The sequence below is a fragment of the Cydia strobilella genome, chromosome 12 (genome assembly GCF_947568885.1).
Source record: "Cydia strobilella chromosome 12, ilCydStro3.1, whole genome shotgun sequence".
Lineage (NCBI taxonomy): Eukaryota > Metazoa > Arthropoda > Insecta > Lepidoptera > Tortricidae > Cydia > Cydia strobilella.
In genome coordinates, this window is record NC_086052.1 from 4183995 (window position 1) to 4210883 (window position 26889).

Genomic DNA, 26889 nt, shown 5'->3' on the forward strand with positions numbered 1-26889 from the left:
AAAGACTATAACCTGACTAGGTGAAATTCATAACCAGAATTAAATAAGCTTCCCGTTTTATAGTAGGTACTTAAATCTAAAATTTCGATACCTGCCTCTTAACCATTGGCTGTATTTTACGAATCCGGCTACCACGTGACCGGTAGCCTAGTGTGGCCACAGGACATGTTAATAAGGTTTTTTCTTTTAAATAAAAATAACTTATTCTTATTCTTAATCACTTGCATATTCGAGCGATAGAAAGACATATTAAATCACATTTACAATCGGGTCTATCGCGAATTTATTTTGTGACCAAAACGTGATGTCTACCCCAAACTATGAATACACTTTTCGTCGGGTAGTCACACAAAAATCTCTGTTTTGACATTTTGCTGGGACGTCAGTTACCCGCGAGGTTCCCACGACCAGTGTAACCTGTGTCGAAACATTGGTAAATAAAGGTAACAAAATAAATTCGCGATAGACCCGATTGTAAATGTGATTTAATATGTGTTCAAAACGCAAGTTTTAAATGTGATAAAAAGACAGATACCGAAATTTCGATTTCCGTGGTAGACCCTCAGGTCAGGTTACTTAGTACATTTGTACTGATCAGCATGATGCTACTTCTATTGATGCTACTTCTATCCTGCTCCTGCATGCTGATGATACTCCTAGCGGATGAAACAACGCGCAAAAGTATCTTCCACCCTGGAATACTATTCCAAATAAAGATAATATACAGGGTGGCTAAAAATATGTACATTCCCGTTGCCATGGAGGTTTTGGGATTATACTGAGCAACTTTTAGTATGGACCAATCAAAGATATATCTTCTTCTTCTTCTTTTAAAATTATGGCTTCAGCCCAGTGGGCTATTTCGCCAGTATCAAGGTATTGAGAGGTTTACAAACGACAAAAATTGTACGGTTGTACCAGACAGTGTACGGTGATTTGTTAGCTCTTGTAAATCGATAGCTAGACTTTACAAGAAGCACGTGGACTACCGGCCGTTGACTCCAAGATGGTGGTTAAACGCGCTTCAAAATTAATTCTCCATTCACTGCACACTACCACATTAGTTTACTGTATAATAAGCTATCGATATTACACTTTAAACAATATTAATAAGCAAAAAACAAAGTAATTAATCACGATCCTAACTATCAAGATGGCGCTCGAACCGGAAGTCTCAAAGATATATGAAAGTTGAAAAACTGTCACTTTTGACACTGACAGATCAGCATCGTATCGCTGTGTGATATCTTATATGTAAGCATTATTCGAATCGGGCCGATAGCCAATGAAAAATTCAAAATTTGCTACTGAAAAACCTGTAGTGTAGTGTAGCAAATATAGTTTTTGTTGTGTTCGAAAATTGAATTAAAGAACAAATGCAACTGTGTTCTTATAGTTGGTCAAGCAAAGGTTGTCAGCAGAAAAAGGCGTGAAATTCAAATTTTCTATGGGACGATAACCCTTCGCGCCTACATTTTTTAAATTTGCCGCTTTTTTCTACGAACAAGATTTGCTCGACCAACTATAGCTAGACCTCTAATCTAGTCTATTGTTATCTGGAATTAAGTATAAAGTTTTTTATTAACATAACCGTGTAAGCGATCCTAAATTAAACTCCTTAAATTAGGGTCGCCACAAACACGCAGTAACTTGGTTACCATCGCTTTGAGCCGTTTCCTAATAACGAGCGTCCAGCCCTAAGCTAATTATTGGCCACTGATGAGATTCATTAAGGCATTGCGTGCCCTACTGCCTGGTATTTCTATTTTCCTTGCATCCTACTAACATTGTTATATACGGGTCAAAGGTAAACTGATTTAGATTCTAATTTGACTTTTCAGCTTGCTATTACCTCTCTTGTCGAATGATGGTCCCTTACGACAGTTTAATATAAGCTGCCACGTAAAATGTTTGTAGACAGTTTTTAGAAGTTTAGTAGGTAGATTAATTTTTACCACATCAGCTGGTAAAGGCTCTTGATTGTTCAAAAACGGATAAGAGAGTTGTTTTTAATTCTTCCGTAGAAAATGTCAAGGTCAGACAGCCGATATGTATGAAATTGCCAATATTGTTTTTCGCGATTTCGGGGTTGGTCCCATAGTAAAAGTTGCTCAGTATGACCTATTTATTTATCCCGTAAATTATTGCAGGTGACTAAATATATACCATGTAATCCATCTCCATGTAATCTGTGTCCTCATGAATTGGATTAATATTTAGATTTTTTTTAATATTCTGGTTTCTGGTTTAAAAAAAACGTTGCATTTTTTTACAATTATTGCCTGGATGCGAGTCCTTTAAGCCATTGCTGTCAATAACAGAGCTGTTTTATGTAGGCATGCAGTCATTGTAAAACGTTAATACCTCTTTTTTCTGGGCAAACAAAATCATATATTTTTAACTTTCAATTCAATTCGTTCCAGAACTTCTCTAAATGATATTCCTTAAATGATAAGCAATACCCAATGGCCTTTCCGAATCTCATAAAACAATATGGTAAGTGCACCGATAGTGGATTCCGTTTGATTCGGCCGAGCAAGGACGGCGTAATGCATTGTCCGTGCCCGTGCACCCCCGAAAATACAGCCGCGAAAAAACGCCACCTCCCAGTAATGTCCCCCCACCGCGCACTAAGCTTCTTTTTTTTAATACATAACTTTTTTTCAAGATGCATTTTTACATGTTTCGGTCTAAAACTTTACACACCCAGCGGCAGAGCCGTGGGAAACGGTAACGCCTCTCGAAGCACGGATTTCTCGCTCGCGCGCACGCAAAAACGCCGCCGGACGATAGTGGCGCGAGCGAGACGCCCCACCCGTGCCCACTGCTACGTCTTCAACCAAGATTAAGGCTCTATTCCGCTTTCCCGGACGCATATTCTTGATCAAAACGCATCCAAACGTAAATATTGACCGCACACCCAAGAAATGCAATGCGTAAGAAACTACGCAAAGGAAACGACTGATTAGCGTTATTAAAAAGTTGTTTATACTGTATACGTCTCACTCTAGCGTCCACTACGAAGGCATTTGCGCCACGACAATTGAGTTGAGTTGAATTGAATTGAGTTGGTTAAACCGTAAAAACTGTGCGGGCGGGCATGGCGCGAGAGCGAGACGAACAAAAGGCGGGTCGGCCGAGAGACCGCTGCCTTCTTCTCCTCGACTTACGCCGACTCGCGTAGTGAACGTCAGCGGACTGACGTGGCCGGCCGTGTTTGTGTTCGCGCGTTTGACACCCGTTTAAAAAAAAAACATTCCGCGCGTCTTCTGTATTTAAACTTTTTCAAACTGACTGGGTTTTTTATTGGTGCGCCACAGTGCATGGATTGATTTGTTGCCTTTGAAAACAAGTTGGAAGTATTGCAGTGAAGTAATAGTCGGTGGTATTGCCCGTTGAGACGCTATAAAGTGATGTATAAGCGACCGCCGGGCCATTAGCGACTGATACGAAAACAGAGCCTTCCGCCTAAACTGCAAACTCTTGGAATATTGTAAGTTGTATCAAAACTAAGTTAAGCTTTCGTAGTGTTAAACTTTTTTAAAGTAGAAAAACTTTCGAAACTTTTAGACTTACGTTCATGAAAACAGCGCATGAAAAACTCCTTAAGGACTGTTTTAACGGAATGCCTTATATAAAACACACACATTCAAAAACCGTTACGTGGAAAATGTAAATGCGAAAATCGAATGTGTGTTGATTGGTGGAATTATTTCGGGAAAACGCTTGTGTAATGCGGGGTGTATCCTGATAATTCGTTAAATTAATATATGACGAAAATAATGTATTAACTTTCGCGAAATGGTTTATTATATTTTTGAGGTGCGAAAGAGGAAAGTAGCCGTTGGGCGGAGCGTCGAGCCCAACAAACAGCTGATTGGTTGAACTACCTGTGTTGCATTTTCTGTAGGTATTTTTTTTACTTTTTGCACGCGGGAAAACTTTTTGCTGAACTTTTTTTTTGCGTATCTATTTTCTTTCGATGCGAGGGGTTTCGGATGTTTCGAATGAGGCTTCATGAGCACGTGTGCTTGCAAGAATGTGCGTGTGGGTGTACTTATACAGGATGGCCCAAGAATACGTTGACATAATTGTTGATAATTTTAACAAAGCTGCGTTTGTGTATCAAAGCCAAAGGAGAATATTTTGAATATATTTTGTTTCAGTTAAATGATTGTAGTTTTAATAATAAGTGAAATTTTGTAAAAATCGTGAAAGTACCTAAATCATTCGAAATTTTTTTTTGGTCAACGTATTTTGGGTCACCTTGTATAGGTATAGTGCATTGTCATTGTATCTTAGTAGTATTTGATATACGTGTTTTATACTTAATTTGTTGGACTGAAATTAAAGACATAAAAATAACTAAAAATCTAACAAAGTCCTCCAGTGATCAATATCGGAACTAACGCTTTTAATTTTCCTGTCTCTTCAAAATGTTCGCCTTGGGCACAAACGCAAAGCTTTGTTAAAATTATGAACAATTTGACATCTAACCGCCCAAGATTCAAAACGTGCTAATTAAGCCAAATGCAATTTTAATAGGTCAAAATAAGGATTCGAAATACCTACAATGGAATGGGAGACCTTTTTATAGGCCTCTGGGCGGCTAGAAGTTATATTACTAAAATTATAAAGGTAACAATCTCGAAACAATAAAAACAGTTATTTATGCTCTAACTGTCTTTAATTAATAGTTAATTGATTTAGCAATTATGTGATAATCGATAAATGTTGATGAATAATTCATTTATGTACCTCGTGAAACAAACTACTTCATTTTATTATAATTGAAATTCTACCATTATCAGTAAAACTCGCATTTTTTCTCGTAAAATGATGCATAAAACATTTTTGTTTCATTGTAGAGCGAGCATTGTACTTCACAAAACACATATATTTAGGTATGTACCGTCAACCGGGGTGAATAGGGACGGCTGGGGTTAATAGGGATATAGGGACACAACTTAAAATGTGATATACCTAATAATTTCGGAGAAAATACTCACAATAATTGTATTATTTGATTGAAAATAATAGTAAATTTTGTATGATACAATTTCTGTGGGTGTTTTTTTAAGAAATTGTTAGGTAAATCACAATTGTAGTTTTGTTCCTATTCAACCCAGCCGTCCCTATTCACCCCGGTTGACGGTTTATCTAAACTTAGAAACATATATTGAGTTCAAAAGTAAAAACTACCTTAAAATCACCCAATTATAGTTCAAAATCTCCCAAATATTGTCCTAAACTAACTAATATCTTATCTTAGGGGCCCATTTCTCGAACGGTATTAGTCTAATATTATTAGTGCGTCGCCATGGCAACCCATACGATTTGACAGTTCGTGGACCATTGAGTTAATATGTATACACTAGAGGCGGCCTTTCGAAGAAAATGTTTCCGCACCTCAATGAAGTGCTGCACTTCATTGCTACTGGCTAGCTGCGCTTATTCTTATAGCTTAGTGACAGACGTCAAACGCAAAAAATGGCGGACACCTCGCGGACACAATTTTTTCTCGACAGCTTGTCTATACATATATGTCAGTGTAGTCATGCAAAATGTGTCACTAAAAAGTAAAGATTGATATGCCTCTTTCATACGCTGTGAAGTACTTCACTCTTTTAGTTCAGTTTAGTTCAGTAGCTCAAAAGATTCATCTATATTAACAGTACTGGTTTTCTATCTCTCATTCGCGGATATATTGAGTTGAATGAAGGATTCGATTGATAATTTCATTCAATATGAATCACTCAAATAAATGAATTTATGAATCAAGGTTTAAACGTGGCGTCCTTGTCACTCTCTAAGCGAATGAGCAAGTAGATGAAAAGATCACACTAAACTGAACTGCTGAAGTAAATAACTAAATAAATCCAAACTGAACTAGTGAATGAAAGAGTGACATCAAGTGAAGTACTTCATTTGAATCTTTCATTCGCGAACTACTCATGTCTATGTCAGTGTCGTGGACTAATAATATTAGTCTAATGCCGTTCAAGAATTGGGCCCCAGGCATGACTATTATTAACGTAGTTCTGAGGCAAAATAGCAGAAAATACCCAGACAAAACCAAAAAATACATTGGCAAGTACTTGTGTTAAACTTGTGAACCATAGTTTTACCTAATTTTAAAGGAAATATAATAAGTTTTTGCAAGAAATCATTTTGGGTACGAGCTTTCATCGCTGACTGTACTTTTTTCCACAGACAACTAATACTCATCGAGATAATTCTAACAACCCCAAACACAATTAGGTTGCGTTGTTTTATCACAGATTTCCCATTACCACCTCCTGTCTCCATCATCAGATCAGCTCCATGTTATCATAATATTGCATTGTCATCCGATTTACATATGTATGCAAAATTTCAGTATAATAGGATATCAGTAAGTGGTTGAAAAATGGTTTGCAAGATTTGAAAAAAAAAAAAAAAATGTTACATACGAACGTGCCAAGTTAAATAAAAGCTTGTAAAAATAATCAGACAACCTCTAATTCAGCTTAGGGATAGTTCCAAACAGCCCTTTAGATCATTGTTGGGCAAAAGGCACACTTTGTCACCCCTGTGCACCCCCAGTAGCCCAATGCCCTCGAGGGTGCAGGTATAGTTAGATATAAAAGCTATATCTGCTTCCGGTATAGGTAAGAGGAAAGGGTTATTTTATTACGTAACGTCATGGTTTTCCATTTAAATAATATATATATAATAATAAGCAATATATACCAATATGTATGTATTTAAGATTTAAGTAACACTAATAAGTATAAAACTATGAAAACGGATTATATCGCGTATATTGAATTTATAATACATCCCGACGTTTCGAACTCGAAACCGTTTAATATAATCCGTTTTCATAGTTTTATTTCATGAGTAACTATCGCGGTAACCGAAGACAATACTAATAAGTATACTTTTTATGACCCTATTTGGCATGTATAACCAGCAGCCTTAAAAATACTTTTTGTTGATTATTTTTGTATGTAATTTAGTTTTGCGATAGACGATTCCTGATGTAGTGAACAAAAATATAATTTTAGCATTATTATATTTGATTCATAAAAACACCGATAATTTGTCGTAATTTATCGGATAACTCTAATATTAAGACTATATTTATTGATTTATTATTATATTAAAACTTTTCAAAGAAAGATGCGCTTGCGCAATTGTAAGAAAAAATAATAATTTACGATATTTAAATCAAAATTTTATTAAATAATTTCACGGTTTAGACTCACTTGTTTTGTTGTTGTTGTGTTAATGTTAATATGTCTCACAACAGTTTAAATTCGATCAAAATTTTATTTTACGCATGTAAGGTATTTACTTAGTTTTGTTTCAAAGCTTACTACTTAGGGTTACTACGGAAATAAATAAATAAATCTTTGGGCCTTAGCTCTACTGTACGGCTGTTATGCCTAGTGTGCAAACCCCATTATTATTGTTGCAATTCTTTAAAAAATAAGGTTTGACAAAATTATATCGTAGGAAATCCTAACTCACACAGCACAGAATGGTATTTGGTCCTTAAAGTTGGCCAAAATTATTTTGCAGGCCTAATGGCTTTCTAACAATATTTTATTTTACCCGTCGTGGGTTTGACCCGTCCGTCAAAATAGACTTTTTGTAAAAATGCAATAACTACTTAGTCATATTCGCTATAGTTTTCCTTAAAAGTGTACTAATCTTTAGTTTCACGATTTTGGAAGTATCGAATTATGTGCCTACGAAGGAAAAAAATCACTAAAAATAGGTGGGTGCATTGGGGTGGGTGTTTTTTGCTGAAGTACATACTAAGTATAAGGTCTATTCTATAAATAACAGTTGAAATTTTGACCTAGATGTGGTGAGAAACATAATCATAATCATATTCGAAATACCTATGATCTTGCAAAATGTGTTTTTTATAGCAGGTTTTTAAAGCTTACATCTGATGGTGATGGGTATATAAATCAAGAAAAACAATAAATTAAGTTGTTAAATTAAGTGCTAAATAAAGTTCATACCTAGCTCAACAATAGTGAAATCAATTATTTCGGCTGAGTAGACACGTGTATATTTCAATAATTTGTCATCACTGACAGGACTATTGTTGCCAATCAGACTGACATCGTGCTAATAGACCGATCGCAGCGCGGGACCGTGCTCGTCGACGTCACCATCCCCCATGATGAGAATCTCGTGAAAGCCGAGAAGGACAAATCCAGCAAGTACCTAGACTTGGCTCACGAGATAACCGGCATGTAGGATGTTGACGCGACGATCATTGCTCCGATAGTCGTATCAGCGAACGGTCTCATAGCGAAGAGTCTCGACCAACACCTAGAGAGACTTGCTGGATTGGATCAAGGGTCAGATGCAGAAGGCGGTAATTTCGGACACGGCGCGTATAGTACGTTCGTTCCTCACTCTGCGGCCCTGACCACCGGCAGCTTGGGCCCTGCCCCGCTGCTGGCGGCACCCTAGGTTAGGTTTTTTTATAATGTGTTTATGTGTATTTTGTGTTTTTATATTATACTTTTATATTCCTATTATAAATGACCTAGCCTGGGATGGAAAATAAATAAAGAGATAATATTTTTTATCCCACAGCTCAGTACTTAGTCCATCGGTTTCAGCCAATAAGCTGGTTCGTTTTAGATTCCATCAACTCTCAATAGTCCTTACACCCTGACGGGTGCTACCTCTGCGTGCGTCCCATGACACGGGCAAGGGCAGCATCCGCTCGGTGTACCCCTTACATTTCATTAAAGTGTCAAAAGTGCTCTACGTGCTGGCTTCGGCAACGCGCACGCCTCCCAAATGTCCGGAACACCATTGTTCCGTGACAGGAAAGACATACAATATTAATACCAAGAATGGATGGATGGATGGATGGATGGATATCGTATCCATGTATTACTTATACACAATAAATAGAGCTGCGTAAAAATTGCTTAAAAGTAAAAAATCTAAACATTCCAAAATAATCTAACTTCGCCGCCTGTCCCCAACTTATAATTTTTTTCATATGAAATTGTACTAAAACTTTTTGCAAATCCTGAATAATGAATATTTTTTTTTATCTTTATTAAAGGGCTTTTTCGAGTGAACGAATATGCGCCCAAATAATGAATAATTCTTAAACTGCAAGTTCAAATTGAATGTTATTGGCAATATATCTAAGAAATATTATGCCCTATATGTCACTGAAAATTCAGGGTTCTTAGCTTCAGCCAGTACAAAATTACAAATACAAACACAAACAACTTTATATTGCATGAAATATGGACAGGACACACGACGATACAGGACGTCGAAATCGAAAATGACAAAACTTCCGTGAGACACAGACATATGTACACACATATATAGACACCGTTTTTCGGCTTAAAATACGTAAGTGAACCGTTATTAATATGTTCAATACGTCGAAAATGACCTGAATGGCCTAGAGAAAAGGATGGTACCTACTTTTTTTTTGCTCGACTTGGCGGGGGCACTGCCGTGCCTCCAGATTACTAATACCTATGATGAAATTTATAATATTTTTTTTATAATGCTAGTTCTGGCAAAGTTATATACTAAAGGCGAATTTAAGGTACCTACGTATTTTTGCCCATCCCAATTTTCACTGCAACATTGCTGACAGGGTTTGGTGATGAGGCAGATTAGTAGATATAAAGCCAGGTTGGTTGGTTGACGTAACTGGTGACCGAAGAGCTGGCGGCTTTCTCGCACAACGTATCAGCATTGCGATACAGCGGGGAAATGCCGCCAGCATCCTTGGTACAATGCCTCAAGGGCCTATTTTAGATTTAAGCTAGTTATTAATTTCGTTTACGTTAAGCCAGGTTTAGACTAGCAAGAACTTGCATGAAATTTACGTTACATTGCCGACTACTAAGGTAAACTGCATTCAAAATGTTTATCAGATACCGCAATGTAATGAAAATTGCATGCAAGTTTGGTTTAAAAACTAAATAATTACACAATTAAACAATTGCCAAAGGTTTCCCTAAAACTGGAACTCTTAACAATTTTATCTTACCCATCTGCAATTATCAATTGAAAATAATCACGCATTTAGCGACACGCGTGATTAACAATTACTTAATTTGAAACTAAATAGGAAATTTCGGTGTTTTTCACACGAGGAAAACGAAAAAATATCAAAGTATGTATAGGTTTTGTTTTTAGGGTTCTGTACCCAAAGGGTAAAAACGGGACCCTATTACTATTTTCTATTTCCGTCCGTCTGTCTGTATGTCTGTCCGTTTGTCTGTCACCAGGCTGTATCTTATCAACCGTGATAGCTACTATAGCTAGACAGTTGAAATTTTCACAGATGATGTATTTCTGTTGCCGCTATAACAACAAATACCTACTAAAAAGTATGGAACCCTCGGCGGGCGAGTCCGACTCGCGCTTTTCCGGTTTTTTTCTTGTGCTGTGCCTTCGTAATAAAAATTAAGTGATGACAATGTGCTGAAATCAGAAATAAAGAACATATACGATAACAATACTAACTAATGGACCTTTAACCTTTCATATGTGTGCAGTGGTCAAAGGTCAAAGGTGTTTCAAAACTCGATTGCTGTATAGACTATAGAGCAGAAAATACCGGCCAAGTGCGAGTCTGACTCGCGTTCCTTAGGTACATTATACAATTTTTAACAATGCATTTTTTTATGTGAAACGTAAGTGAAATGTCTTTAATAAACCCGTAGGGGTTGGATCAAAAACTTAGTAATTAAGTCCGACTCAAGCTTGACTGCACATTTCTAATAGGTTTTCTTGTAATCTTGTAAAGAACTATTTTGTGTATTTTTATTTTTATTTTAGACCCAGTAGTTTCGGGGAAAAAGGGAGGAACGGTAATTTTTTGCCTATTTTCTTAATTAACTTCTCAACTGTTTATCCTAAAATTATAAAAAAAATATATATTTAAGATATTCATAATGCGGTCCAACGCGGTGGTCCAACCAGGTTAGCAAAACGCTATCCATCAAGGTCCATGATGCCTTAGAAGTCGCAAGAGATCGAAATGCCTGGAAATCTGCTATCCGAAATCATGTGCTCCACGTAAGAGGTCACGACCCTCAGCACTGAGGAGAATGAAGCAGGGAGGAGGACTCACAATAACCTCTTTCATTTGATATGCAACACGATATACTTTGAAATACTTTATTTTTTAATTTTCTCATTTAGTCCCAAAAGTGTTCCATGTTTAAAATTTATTTGTTTACGTTACATGTCCATCTTTGGGTCACAAACTTACATATTATGTCTACCAAATTTCAACTTAATTGGTCCAGTAGTTTCGGAAAAAATAGGCCGTGACAGACGGACCGACACAGACGTACAAGTGATCTTATAAGGGTTCCGTTTTTTTTTGAGGTACTGTACCCTTAAAATCGATATATTATCTATTGCCATAAATATTAATTTTAAATATTAAATATATTAATTTAATTTAAATGACCTAGTAGGTACTTACGGATGACATGTACCTATATCAATTACATCATATAATCTGACTAACTATAACCCAAGAATCTTATGTTCAAAATAAATGTAGGTACCTCGTGACTCACTAATATCTCGACTCATTGGTACCTATTTGAATGAATCAGTCATTTTAATTGATCACAATCATTAAGACATAGTTAATGATTAATCAGAAGATTTTTATGTAGGTATACATATGCAGGCTGGCTAAAAAATAAGTGTATTCCCGTTGCCAGGGAGGACTTGGGATTATACTGAGCAACTTTTACTATGGTTTTTTTTTGCGATTTTGGGGTTGATCACATAGTAAAAGTTGCTCAGTATAATTCCAAAATCTCCCTGGCAACGGGAATGCACCAATTTTTTGCCACCGTAGCCAGTAAAAAAAGTTTGTCAGTAGAAAAAGGCGCGTAATTCAAATTTTCTATGGGACGATAACTTCGGGCCTATATTTTTTAAATTTCCCGCTCGATTCTACTAACGGAAATTGCTTGACAGAGTATACGTAAGTACCCGGGTCGTTAAATTTTGTTGTTTTGTTCACAGAAGGGAGCTTTTCCCAAAATGTGTTAACCCTTTCCTTTTTGGTGTTCTAAGTAGTCTTACGTGGTTGAGCTCAATCATAGAAGCAAATTGTCCATTATAACGATACGCGCCGGGCTTATTAAATGCTGCATTCCATCTTAATCGCGCTATTAATTACTCAAAATTAAACATCTAAACATTGCCACTGATGTCACCTCAACGAATACAAAGGAATATTTGAAGTGTTCCATCGCTCGAGATTCAAATTGAACATCTCGCTATTTATTTTACGACATACACGGGATCTGACAACTTTTATAACCGTCCAAACAATTACATCTAATCAGGCTTTATCTCTCGCACCGCTTACTCACAATCTATCTAAACAAGCGCGAAAGAGACAAGTGTACAGACTTAGCTTCGCCCATCAATGTCTAATTGCTTTTATTATTTTAAGGCATCGTAATCATTATGGCGGCAATAAAAATTGTAATTACTTCTCATTAGTTCAATTAAGAATTTTCTAGATACGGTATTAGTTGATATGTTGATTGCGCTACGGTTTAGGCTATTGTTTCGTGAAAGTTACATTTTTATTGATATCTTCGAAATGGGTGAATTCAATACTTAATAAATTTTTATGTTCGCTGATTAGCTACGGCTCGTAAAAATTTAATTGTGATGTTCGTAACGAAATTCGTAATTAAAATGATGAATCTTAAGTTACTTGAATACCGTTATACTCGTAATGTTTATGTCTGTGCTGTGCAATACCCTTTCACGTGCCTTTTGATACCTAAAAGATTCCGACTCGATAACTTAAATGATGATGAGCGTTATGCATATAGTTGGTCAAGCAAATCTTGTCAGTAGAAAAAGGCGCAAAATTCCCGCTACATTTTTTTAAATTTGCCGCCTTTTTCTACTGACAAGATTTGCTTGACCAAATATATTATTCGTCTGTCAAATCTAACAAACCGTTGTTAATCGTTTGTCCTTATCCGTCATTTTGACATCTCTGTTTGTTAGAGAGAGACGACCTTTTACGAAGGTTTGTAAGAGGTTGCTACCTCAGTATGATGAAATATTTATGAATAACAACTTTACAACAAAATTCTGTATTTTTACTAAACCAAAAACTCAATCAGTAATCTTTTTTTTTTTAATATACCTATATAGTTTGTCAAAGGACTGTCTCATTTCAAACATAGACAGAGAGAATCATATTAACTTTGTCTTACACTAGCACTAGCACCTAAAAGAAAAGGATGAGTGTATTTTTTTTGTTCTTATTTACTGCCATTTTGGTTTGACCAACTATCTGTTTTCGTTAAAGAAGAACACACTCACAACAAAATGAGAAACAAAACGCAAACCGCCGAAACTGATTTGAAAAAGGAACAACTTTCATTCAAGGTCAAGGAAGTTCGGTTAATTTTTATTTATTTGGTGTCATTATACTATGAAAGACGTGAAGGTTTAGTGTTACCGTCCATTAGATACATAGTTATCTTTCTTATCAACAAAAGGAAGTTTTTTTACTTGTGATATTGACGAGCGTTTGGGGCGAGAAAATATACACAAACATATAACAGTATGGAATAAGTTACGCTGTGATATTTATTAGATATAGTCCGACGAGGAATTGTAGAAAATTATTGAGAGCGCAACTTCCTACGCAACTGTCATATTATTGACGTAAAATGTAAAATGCTTTTAACCTGGCAACAATTTAGTATGGTTTTTTTAGTTCAATTTTATTTAATTTCTACTATTTTATGTCGCACTATAAGTATGTAGGTACTTTTCCATGATAATTCTCACTTTTACTCCTTTGGGTTGTAGAATATTGTGTAAAAAGTACACAATATTCTACATTTTAAAGGTATCTGCATTTACAAAATCAGGGCATAACTTTAAACTTCTTTTCCAAAAACAAAACGCATCGGAACGAATTTGAAAAAGGAATATCTTACGAAAACACAAACTTATACGTAACACGCCGTAGAGCTTTATTGCACCCGCAAAGAGTCTACATTGGCTCGATCTGCGGCACAGATAAGTTGGCGCACGGAAGGAAAGTTCGCCGGTTCGTTCCACGCACGTGGTGGTCACGTGGAAAAACCCCGCCTTTCTGAACGGGGGAAAGATGTCTGACGTTCCTTTTTACGTTTCATTCTGCTGCATTCAAGCTTTGAATAAAAGGTTGGGAAGTCTGTGGCATTACTTCATTCATGCGTTTAGGTTTCTTCCTAACAGGGAATAATTATCCATTTTAACACAACTTAATTCAATAAATTCATTTCTGAGATAATAATATAAGTACCTATGCCAAGAAGAGAAAACCTTTTTATTTTACATGATAACTTACAGGTCACTAAATATACATATTAGTTTTTATGTCATTCAATTGCATTATATGAGTTATCGGTACAGATATTCGATTGGTTTATAATTGGTTGGTAGGAATTAGGTTAACAAAAAACCTGTTGTTTTAAATGGTCCCAATAATACTTACATTTAAATATGTATTTGTAGGTTAACCAGGCAACACTCAATATTCTCCATGGTAATTTTTAAAATAGTATTATAAAAACTCGCTCGGATTCGGTATGATTTTTATTTAATATAAAAAAAATCGGCAATTCGACGGCAATATTTTGTAACTAACTGCGAGTCGAAGATTTCTTGACATGTTTCGCTCCATAACGAGGCGCTACAACGGGCGGAACGGTTTCAGTCTGCGCGTCAGTCCGCCAACGCGTGGTCCTGTTGAAGCTTCTCCCTATGGAGGGAATCATGTTGAGTAATCTTCGGCTCGTTTTGATATATTTACTATCATTGTTCTGCCATTTTGGCTACGAAATCCAAAAAAATACTATCGAGTGTGATTCTGGGGATTTTTAGTCTCTGTTTTACAATTTATTTCTGTACATTGTCAACAGTCGGTTCGGCAGTCCGGAGCAGGCCAGCAAGCTGTTTTACCCCTACCTGAAGACGTCCTCCCTCCACAGGGACTTCCTCTTCGCCAGTGGCTCCGGTAAGTGGCAAGGTAGAACGCTTTTCATTACTAATTACATTGTCAACAGTCACCGGCAGTCCGGAGCAGGCCTGCAAGCTATTTTACCCCCACCTGAAGACGTCCCCCCTTCACAAGGACTTCTTCTTCGCCAGTGGCTCCGGTAAGTGCCAAGGTAGAACGCTTTTCATTACTCATTACATTGTTAACAGTCGCTGGCAGTCCGGAGCAGGCCAGCAAGCTATTTTACCCCTACCTGAAGACGTCCTCCCTCCACAGGGACTTCCTCTTCGTTAGTGGCTCCGGTAAGTGCCAAGGTAGAACGCTTTTCATTACTAATTACATTGTCAACAGTCGCCGGCAGTCCGGAGCAAGCCAGCAAACTGTTTTACCCCTACCTGAAGACGTCCTCCCTCCACTGGGACTTCAACTTCGCCAGTGTCTCCGGTAAGTAGCAAGGTAGAACGCTTTTTATTACTAATTACATTTTTTTTCGTTGCAAAATTGTTAACAGCATTTGCTTTTTATTCTAAAGTAGCCTGGTAAAATACAAAGAATAACGCCTTTTATTACTTATAATAATTTAGCCGATTTTATTACTAATTATATTTTGATCAATGTTATAGCGTTAACAGTATTTTAAAATCTTTAAATCGTTGGAACCGGTAAGTGCCAAGGTAGAACGCTTTTTATTACTAATTACAATTTGTCATTGAACTGATAATTCTAAACCGTATTGTAAAGACATAAGGCCCACTAATGATTTGTTAAGAATGTTACTGGCAGTAGGTATTATGTGGCAAGATTATATATAATGTTTTTCATCACTAATTTCATTTGGCTCATAAATTGCTTTTTTTACTAATATCGTTTTAATCGTTGAAAATTGTTGCCAAAATTTAGGAGGATAGAGAAACAACCCGCGCGCACAGCCGCACACGTACCACCTAATTAGGACTTGAAATGACGCATTATTCTCTGATCGCTGCTAATTTATATATAATAATTGCTGTAAGTTATTAACCATTCTACCCTAAAGCAACAAAAAAGAAAATCCGTGTTAAACGCCTTTAAAACTAGAAACCGAGAAAGCCACACACATGTTTAACATAATAATAACTTCGATGCATAAATTATGAGAATCATAATTATGGCTCCGCATCTGTGAATTATCTGACGATACTTAATCTGTATGTATCTGTGGTATAGTCTCTATGGTACTTAAGGGTTATAAAACTATTAATAATGAAAAGTTTTTGTTGTTTTAGTAGTTTTGAGATCGTTACGATTTAGTGTAAATGTTCATTGACTATTAAGGGATTAACATAGGAGTTAGGTGCCGTTAACTCTGGTATTATAGTGAATGGAAAGGTACTTAGTTATAGTAATGGGATACTATATTAGTAGAAATAGGATCAATGGGATAGAAACGTATGTTTGTGTATTTTCGAAATGTATTCTTTCAGTAATATAATAACTTAAGTCAACTCATTGTAAGAAATGACGCTGTTAATTCATCCACTTTAAAATATCACAATGAATGAGTTCAGTAACAGTATCGATGAAAAACACAAAAAAACAGGACTATCCTTCATTACTTAAAGCCTGGAAGTCGAATTCCTGGTTATAATAACTAATATAAATTCATTTAGGATCAAATGAAGGCATTAAAACGATTTCCAGCTTACTGGAAATTACTTCCTCAACACTTTTTTTGGATCCAATTTCATTGGCCTAATTGTTGCATTGTTCAGTTGTAAGTTGTAAAATTTGTAAACAGTCCTTTTGTTATTTTAAAATTTTGAATGGGCTATTCCTTCGGGCCTTTAGTTCATCAGTCGTATATCTAACCACCACCTCTATGACTTAAACATTTAATAAAACAATTTGCATATCGTATAGACATTAACTATGCATTTTATAGCCGATACAGTGGCTGGCGCCGAACGGAGCCCGATTACTATTAGACGTTTCGAGAACCGGCCCATAAATCCGAACCTAAAACAACCACTCTGTTTAGTTTGGAAGCTCTATCCCGGTAATTATACAATAATTCATACTTTAATAAATACTAATAAATCTACCGCTCCGCTCGCATTATCCACCATTATTACACGATGTAATTACAACCAATAAATTACCAAATAATACATCAATCAGATGTGTTATAATTTTCTCCTTTTTTTATTGTTTGCGGCTGGCCGGCAATTTTATTAAAATTATAATGCCCGGTTTAAATTGGGGTAGCTTCGGGCTAAGCGCGCCTTTAATTATATATGTAATGTTTAATGATATATTCTTATAATAAGCTACCTGATGTTCACGGTGGTTATAAATCAAATATTTCATTAAATTTCCAAACGCGCAACCCTTTATTTGGCCCGATGATTAGACTGCGAAACCGAAATGTCTAAAAAGCGGATTTTTTCTGGTTATAGCATTTTACGTTGATATATTACATCAATTAAATGCTTATACTTGAGCATAATTATGTTAGCTTGCAAAATTTCGATTTATAACTGGGCCCTTGATTATGTTTTAATTCGAAAATATATGCTTTCGGAGCGTAATTGCAAAAATGTTTCGTTGGCGTTTTTACTGGAGATTAGGTTTTGAGCTGTCATTTATTATGTTTTGATTTAAAAATGACCGTAATGCGTTTGCTAAAACCGTTTAATTAAGTTTAAAACACGTTAGGTACTGTGATTTCGGAGTCTTAATGTCTGGGTATGGGTACTTTCAGACTGTGTTTACGTGGAGTAGGTAAGTACTTTCAAAAGCTAATATTATAGATGCCACCAGAGGGCCTCGCAAAATGAACCTTGCCCTATTAAATTTAAGCCTTGCGCCGCTACTGCTATTGACATCTCCAAACCAACAACTTGAGAACTCATACAATTGAACTGTTGTTAATTGTCCAGGGGCCAAATTGCAATTGTTAAGTTTGTATCGTAAATAAGAGAATAATTCTACGGAACTTGCTTGCGTATCAGATAATGATGAGCTTAGGCATAGATAGATATAACTCCGTAATAGATGTTTACAGTCTAAGGAAAAAACGTGCCTCGAAAATCAAGAAAATTTGATTCTCGTTCAGAGGGCGCCATTAGTTTTGGCCCACTGTCGTATAGATGGCGTTGACTGTTTCGTTTGTTATTTAACAATTTTAACGCATATCAGTGAAAGAACATGGGTCAAAATCATAAAAATAATTAATGCATTAAAAAAAAAACATTTATCTATATTTAAATACATTTTATCGTATTTTTATAAATCTTAATTTTTAGTTTTAAAGTGTGTCGACAGATGGCAGTGAATTTACTGGGGTTACAAAATTTACTATGACAGTACCGCTCTAGTATAAGTTACTTTATGGCTTAGGTAATTAAACTTTATCAGACTATCTATACGTTGCACTGTATTTGAAGGTGTTGAGTGCTTTGACCCTGGCCACCATTAGTCGGCAAATAATAAAATTCAATATTTAAAGCATTTTTTAATATCTCGCACTTACTCATTCGCTTAAGGGTGAAAATTAGAGTCCTACTTTTTACAGATTTGATTTGTTAACTAGATTTTTGCACTAGAAATACATAATAAACATATTTAGAATGTGTAGACAGGTACTATCAGATAAATAATATGTGGAAATATGCAACTAAAATTAGTTGCACAATATTTTGTATAAAACATACGAAATGTAACTACTACCATAACCAGGTTTTTTGCAGATTATTATTATAAAGATTTTAATTATTGTTCACTTTAAATTCATCATTTCTTGACTAGGTAATAAGAACAAAACCCGAACTAACAATATAAAACTACTTAAGGCGGTTCCCTGAGCCAGAAGGCGAAAAATGTCCTTATATGATCCTGTTTTTCTAAGAGGCGTTGATATTCGTAGACGTGGAAAAAATATATGTAGTTCTTGACTATATTATCTTTAACAACATAGCTTCCGATACACGAATTATGACACTTCGCTCGATACAATTAATTCCCAAAGTAACCTCTAACTTGGACTTTTAATCCTACTTTACTCGGTTATTTATTATGTAATACTATAAACAAAAAAAAAGAAAAAACAATCTTAACATAAATAGTAATTTCATAGCTTTAGAATTTCGATATTGTAAGGTAACGTTTTTAAAATAAATAAAAACCGACAAAATTCGATCAAAATTGACACTTGGCGCGTATGTTCTTTCCCGTTCTTTCTTGCGAAATATGACAAAGACAGCGGCAAACCGATGGAACGGCCTTAATTTCAAAAAACCATTATTTATGTTCAGTTTGTCAATACAATTTGCGCCGTACCGCTATACTAACAAAGTTTAATTTGCCTCACATTATCCTAAATAGGTTCCCTGTCCACTCGGAAGACGGCAGTTCGTTTTATACTCATTACACTATCAATTTGCTAGTTCACAAGCCAAAAGACAAACGACATATGTTATGTGCACTATCCCATATTGATAGAGAAAGTGAAATATTTGTATAAAAACCTTTTATTTATTTAAAAGCTGCACAGGCTCGGCTTATTGCATTATTCATTGTAAGGTCAATGTGGCAAAGACCGTGTATCAGGTAACACCGTCTACAAGCTAGCTTCGCTTCTAACTCGGTACAAAGTGTGTAGAGCGGAATTAGCGAAGCTCTTCCTTTCTGTCTGAGCGAAGTACGTCCAAAACTACGAGAGGTCTGGCCCTATAAATAAATAAATATTACAGGACATTCTTACACAGATTGACTAAGTCCCACAGTAAGCTCAAGAAGACTTGTGTTGTAGGTACTCAGACAACGATATATATATACATATAGAAAACACCCAAGACTAACAAATATCTGTGCTCATCACACAAATAAATGCCCTTACCGGGATTCGAACCCAGGACCATCGGCTTCACAGGCAGGGTCACTACCCACTATAGGCCAGACCTTGATTGTATATGCCGCCCAATTCTCAACAATGGCAATGAAAACGCTCTAATGCTCAAGTTGTAACGCCGATACATTACACCCAACTGACAAATCAGTTTCCACTTCTACTATGGCTAGACACCAAAATTGGTGTGGGCCGCGTGTACTTGTAGCTACGCGACGAAATCGCGGACTGAGCCACGCCTGCCAGAAGCGTGCGAATCTTTCCATTCCTCCTTTTTGTTTACACGCCTATTAGGCCGCTTTTAGGCGCAAAGTTACCGTAATAATGCTTTATCTTAACATTTATACAATGTTCTGCTTGGTTGTCGGATCTGCCATAAGTGTCATAACCTGCTATAAACTGTTTTTAACCGCCGTCGCAAAAAGAGGGGTTTTATATGTTTGACGCCAATGTCTGTCTGTCTGGCTGCGCCTTTCCAGTTTATCAATGTATAATGTCGCATATGACGTTGTAGCTTCGTGATTACAGTTTACATTTAAACAGGCATAAGTAGCCTTTTCCTTTTCTAATTTGAGTGTACTCGACCAATCGTTTTGGCTAATACTCAAGTGTAATCAAGCTATTTTGGATCCAATTTGTATTGGAATCGTGGGAATGTTTCATATTGGGCTTTAAGTGCCAAGTCGATACAAACTTAGCGTAGTAGTCCAGTCCACAGATCCCCGGATGATATCTCATAACGCGCCCAAAGTATCTGCCTTCCTGGAATTAAGAGTTAATATTTAAGTTGCAAGTTTTTATAAAAAAATAAATAGTATTTTTTATTTTCATTATTATCATTACATTTTACATTAGCTCCATTAAATCCTTACATACTACAAACTAACTAACACAAAAACAGTATACATACAAAAAAACACATAAAAAACCCTTACAAACTAACTGCAACTAACCCGCGGGTAACATTGATTAATTTCATTATAGCTTCTAACTATTACTACATTTTGACATGTAAACTTTTGACATAAATACGAAAATTAGATTGACATAAATAAGAAAATTAGGACTATGTATAGGAATAGTTTGATGAACTTGAGCGCTGAAATTGAATGACTAACTGACTAGATTGAGGCTTAAAACTTGACGCTTGGGAAACCTTGTTCAGTATGACCATTCAGTATTATGATAAATTCCGATTAATAAATATGGGGATGGTCGGAGTATTGCAAACACCTATCCTTAAAAACCTTCGATATTTCGATATTAGAGCGCTCGTATTATTACCTATATAGATTTGAACCTTAAAACCAATACGATATAGCAGCTTTTTAAACGACATTTTTGCTTTGACACGCGCTCAAAACGGAAGCTGACCGCTCCCATAAAAGAAACAATGACTTCTGTTTAACGGATTACGGTCTTAGGCGTAAAAATCATTTGAGAAAATTCATACTATAATATTGAACGTGAACATAAATTGCGTTTTTAGTCTATGCCGTGCCTAATTAGGCATGTTTACACGGCAACACAAGCTAATTATGTACGAATTAATAGCTCATTTGCGAGATAATTGAGATTTACGTATAATTAGTCTCGTGAACGGGTTCTTAAGTTATTATTTCGTGCATAATTGCAGTATTTATTAAATTTTTCGTTGCTCTCACCTTGTAATTTGCAATTTTTACACAATTTTTTTACGTCTTGTGTGTGACAATATAATATAATATCATTTCATTTCATCGCAAGCAAACGTACACTATTATAAAGGAAAACTATGAACAAATAGAAATGTAAAAATCAAACATATAAATTACTTAAAAAAAGTTAGGCTGAAGTTTTTGGATTATTGATTTAGGAATTTTTCTTGTTACATGTATCGATACATATTAGATGAGAATTAAATTATTTTAATTACTTATAAATTAAAATAAACCTAAGAAAATAAAAACCAAATGACTTAACAAATACAATATTACCCCCCGGACCAAATGTGCCAAAAATACTGGCGGCTGGCGGCATTACCTCGCTGAATGGCCAGGGATAATAATAATAATAATAATAAGCCCGCAGGGCAGCTTGTGGCGAGCTGTTGGGGAGTGACGACCCCACGGACCCGAGTGCTCCAGAGAGTCGGTCAGGGTCTCCGTCTCCGGCGTGTCTTCGTCGGTCGGAGTGGACCCCAAGGGGACCCGCAGGACTCTCAGCTCTGGCTTGCCTTCATTGGCCGTCCAGAGGGGAGTCGTAAGAGCTATATGCTCCAGGGCTGGAAGTGAAAGATGCATAAGACGCGAGTTGGCACAGTGGCTGCTAACAGCCACTGGGTAGAAAGCGGCGCACACCTCTCGACACCCCTGAGCCGCTCACACCGGTGTTGCTCCTGGTCGTCTTCACGACGGCAGTTTCAGGGGCCCATCTAGTCAGCGGCAAGTCACCACCTGCCTCGATAACGTGTTTTAACATTGTTATGGCAGGTGTCCGGAGTTCTTTACAATAGCCCAGTCTCATTGTCCACCCAAACTTCAATCCATAGACCGGTATACTGTTCACTTTTTCTGCAATAGACCCAATGCCTGCTGCGACCGGTTCATGGGTGTCTATTTTTGCGCCTGTGAACGGGTTCCAGCAGGCGTTCTACATGACATTAAAGCTCTCCAAGGGGCCTCTACGTGTTGGATCTATATCCCCACGCAAGCCTATCAAAAGACCGGGATTTATAGACCCGTGATATCGAAGGAGATACAAATAATAATAATAATAATATTCTTTATTGTGCACAATGAAACATGATTAAATACAGCAAATTAACATAAAAAACTAAGCAGCAACAGGCGGTCTTATCGCTTAAAAGCGATCTCTTCCAGACAACCTTCAGGTAGTAGAAATTAGCGCAAGGAAGAAATATGTATAAGGGTAGCAAAAATAAATGGAGAACGAGTACAGGAAAAAAAAATATATCAGCACAACTAAATATATAACAATATCAATACATGCATAAATGTAATATATACAATAAATAAATATATATATATATATGTATATATATATAAACATATCACACAATACAGATAGACAGACAGAATCTAATAATTAACGAGTTTGAGGAAGGGACAGATAGTGGATTTTGAGCTGAGCCTTAAAAATGGGGAGTGATTTAGCTCGTCTTAGCTCCGACGGCAGAGCATTCCACAACCGAATCGCTTGGAAGGTAAAAGAATCGTTATAGAATTTAGAAGAAGAAGAAACTTGGGTAAGCAGATAATTCTGGGAGCATCTTAAAGAAGAGAGGTATTTGAAGCGCTCCTTCAGGTAAAGCGGGGTAGAGGGGTTGAAGAGAATACCGTATAGGTGAGCTAGAATGTGGGAATTGCGTCGCAAACGTATAGGAAGCCACTTGAGCTGCGAACGATAGTAGGAGACGTGATCATATTTTCGCAAGCCATAAATGAACCGGATGCATAGGTTTTGAAGACGTTCGAGTTTATTTAGTTGCTCTTCAGAAAGATCGGGGTAGCTGATATCCGCATAATCTAAAATGGGAAGAAGCAGAGCATGAGCAAGCGCAATTTTAGTAGCGAGCGGTAAAAAGTTACGAAGCCGCCGTAGAGATCCTGTTGCAGCAAACATTTTTCTACTAACCTCATTGATTTGGGGAATCCAAGATAGAGTACGGTCCATAATTATGCCTAGATTTTTAACTTGAAAAGAATAAGGAATCTGTGTGCCGTTAAATAAAATCGTAGGTAAATTGGAAAAATCAATTCGGGAGATTAATTTCGAACTACCTATAATGATTGCTTGCGTTTTAGATGGATTGACAATGAGACCATAGCGATGACTCCAATCTAAAATGTTTTCTAAATCATTATTGGTAATATTAATAACGGATGGTAGATCGTCAAGCACACCCTGGGAATAAATTTGTAAATCGTCAGCATACAAGTGATAAGAAGAAACAATGTTGCTAGTTATAGAATTAATAAAGACCGAAAAGAGAAGTGGGGATAGAACGCCACCCTGCGGAACGCCGGCAATAGTGTTGCACCAAGAGGAATGAGAACCTTCAACCTTAATTCGCTGCCGACGGCCAACAAGGTAACTTCTAAACCATTGAAGAACCGGAGGTGATAGATTAAGGGAACCTAATACTGAAATAAGAATGTCAAAATCGACAGTATTAAACGCGTTGCTGAAATCCAACAACGTTAATACCGTCACCATCCTTTTATCCATTCCCGCTCGGATGTCATCAGTGATTTTAATAAGCGATGTGACCGTGCTATGACCGGACCGGAAACCGGATTGGAAAGGGTTCATGAGGCTATATCTATTTAGATAAGAAGTTAGTTGTTGATGGACTAACCGTTCAAGAACCTTGGAAAGAAAAGGGAGAATGGAAATGGGGCGGTAGTCAGAAAAGGAAGAAGGTTTAGACTTTTTAGGTAAAGGAATTATATGTGCTTCTTTCCAAAGCGTTGGGAAAATACTAGAAGAAATGGAACTATTAAGGATGTGGGTAATGATAGGAACGAGGAGGTCAAGGAGCGGGAGGATCATATTACGGCTCACGTTGTCTACGCCAACAGCATTGGAGGATACCGATAGTATGTTCTTCTTAACATCACATTCGGAAAATGTTGAAAAAGAAAATTGAGACGAGGCAGAAGTTGTGAGATTAGAGAGATGGTTGAGAGTCTGAGTCTTGCCTGGTCCACTGAAAGTAGCAGTTGCGGAGAAATGCTGGTTGAGTAAATCAAGATCTACATCATTATTCACAGGGGATTGCTGAGATTTACCAACTCCTAATGTCTTAAGGAATTTCCAGGTCTTAGTAGAATCGCCATTTTCAATGGAACAGTGGATGTGGCGTCTCTGGGCATCACGGCAAACAGTGCTGCATCTGTTCCGCAATGTATGGTATTTTTCCTTATTTCTGTCTGACGGATTTATCCTGTATTTAGCTTTAGCTGCGTTTTTCTTAGCAATCAAAGATCGTATACTGTCGGTCAGCCAGGGAGCCGGAAGATGCTTAATTTTATCGGGGCGGATTGGAGCATGAGTATCATAAAGCTGTGATAGAAGAGAGTTAAATAAAAGAAGCTTGTCATTGACATCACTAGCCTTAGATATCACGCTCCAATCAATCTGAAGAGCATCATCGCACAACTTCTCAACGCTCATTCTACCAAAACTGCGCTGTAATAGAATTCTAGGTTATTCTAGGTTATTCTAGGTTAGGTTAGGTTGGTTAGGTTAGGTTAATTATAGGTTAGGGATATCTTTTGGACAAGGAAAGAACCAAAGCGAGGGTCGCCGCCCCTTTCCCTTCTTCTTCTTCGTGTAAGGGGCTATATAAGGCTCCAAAGCCAAATATCACTGCGACCATCCCTGATCTATTGTGATCGCCTCTTACTACAACGCCGCCATATTTAACGTTAATCAGTTCGTTGATTGCACGTGGTGCAACCCACCCTTAGAGTCTTGTAAGACTGAAATGTGCTAATCAGCTAGAATAAGAACACCGGCCAAGTGCGAGTCGGACTCGCGTTCCAAGGGTTCCGTACATTACACAATTTTATACAATGTACTTTTTTTATGTGAAACGTGAGTGGAAATGTCTAAAAAAACCCGTAGGGGTCGGATCAAAAACTATGTAATTAAGTCCGTCTCACGCTCGACTGCACATTTCTAATAGGCTGTTCTGTCATCTATAGGTAAAGAACTATTTTGTGGTTTTTTTTTAATTTTAGACCCTATAGTTTCGGGGATAAAGTGGGGGGAATGATAATTTTTTGGCTATTTTCTTAAACAACTTCTAAACTATTTATTTTAAAATTACAAAAAAAAATCTATTTGAGTTTCTCAAAATGAGCTCTTTTATTTTATATGTAACACACAGTTAAAACATGACGAAAGTGGTCTGATTTTGTTGGTCAGCTAAAGTAAATCAAACTATGTATTTGTATATTAATTAGGTAGTTATTTTTAGCCGATTACTTATTACCAGGCATCGTGAACTGCGAGCGAAATCCATTGAAGTACTAGGGTTGTAACTGGTTGTCATACGTCATTTAAATGTATTTCGCTCGCAGTTTACGATAGATTTATCTATGTATTTTAATTGTTTTAACTTCATTGCGCACTAATCATAAGAGTAAATGATGAGCTTAAAGATATTTAAAATTTAAAAACTCAACTCTGTTACATAGCCACGTGGTTTAGGTAGTTTTAAATAAATAATAAAATAGTAACTAATACAGTAGGTTAATACAAGTCAATTTATTTCCAACATTCGCCCTCATAGCTTTTATTGATCTACGAATAGTACAACACTCAAGCCACATAATTACCAACACAATTAGCTACCTACCAAACTATAAACCAAAACTACTTATACATTGAACGGTATAGAAGAAAGCTTTCAAATGTGGTTGTAGTAGAGAACGCATTGTATACGCGAAGCGGAAGATTATCGCGGCGAGCGAAAAAACAAAACACAAACGCGAACGAATGCCAAGTTCTAATTAAAATGATTAACTTAATGGTCTTAGTCATTAGCCATTTTAATTTTAAATCGTCTATTTTTTCGCCCCTTGAAATTATAACTTGGCCACTTTTTACGATTGGTACTGCGTTTCTGAGCGTTTTACGAGCGATCGTAATGCGTTCAATTGCCATTGTTATTTGTTTATTTTATATTTATATTTAAGAATAACCCTTTGACGATTGTGCTACTCGATATGCGGGAGCTAAATAATGAATTCGTTTGTTTTTGATACGTTAACAAATTAAACACGGGGTATACAAAGCGGCCGAAGTCTGTCTACATGTTTTAGCGACTTTAGAACTTATTCATTCAACGATAAGCAATATAATTGCATGTAAAAGAATATGAACTTCAGTTATTTTCGTTCTTATGAGAATTATTTAAATATTTTTTGACACTAATGAATCTAAA

General features: G+C 36.5%; 1 protein-coding gene across 11 annotated transcripts in view; it reads left to right on the forward strand.

The window, feature by feature from the left end:
• The first annotated feature begins 3109 nt into the window (after window positions 1-3109).
• LOC134745928 (POU domain, class 6, transcription factor 2) overlaps window positions 3110-26889 on the forward strand; it is a 211364-nt gene continuing 187584 nt past the window's right edge. For 2 of the 11 annotated variants that reach the window (XM_063680051.1, XM_063680057.1), the window contains exons 1-2: window positions 3119-3493; window positions 14973-15079. The gene's annotated coding sequence lies outside the window, so the exon portion shown is untranslated. Of the gene's footprint in view, window positions 3494-14972; window positions 15080-15194; window positions 15222-15267; window positions 15364-26889 lie in introns of those variants that run through there. The other 9 variants (XM_063680059.1, XM_063680061.1, XM_063680055.1 and 6 more) reach the window with 8 other exon arrangements.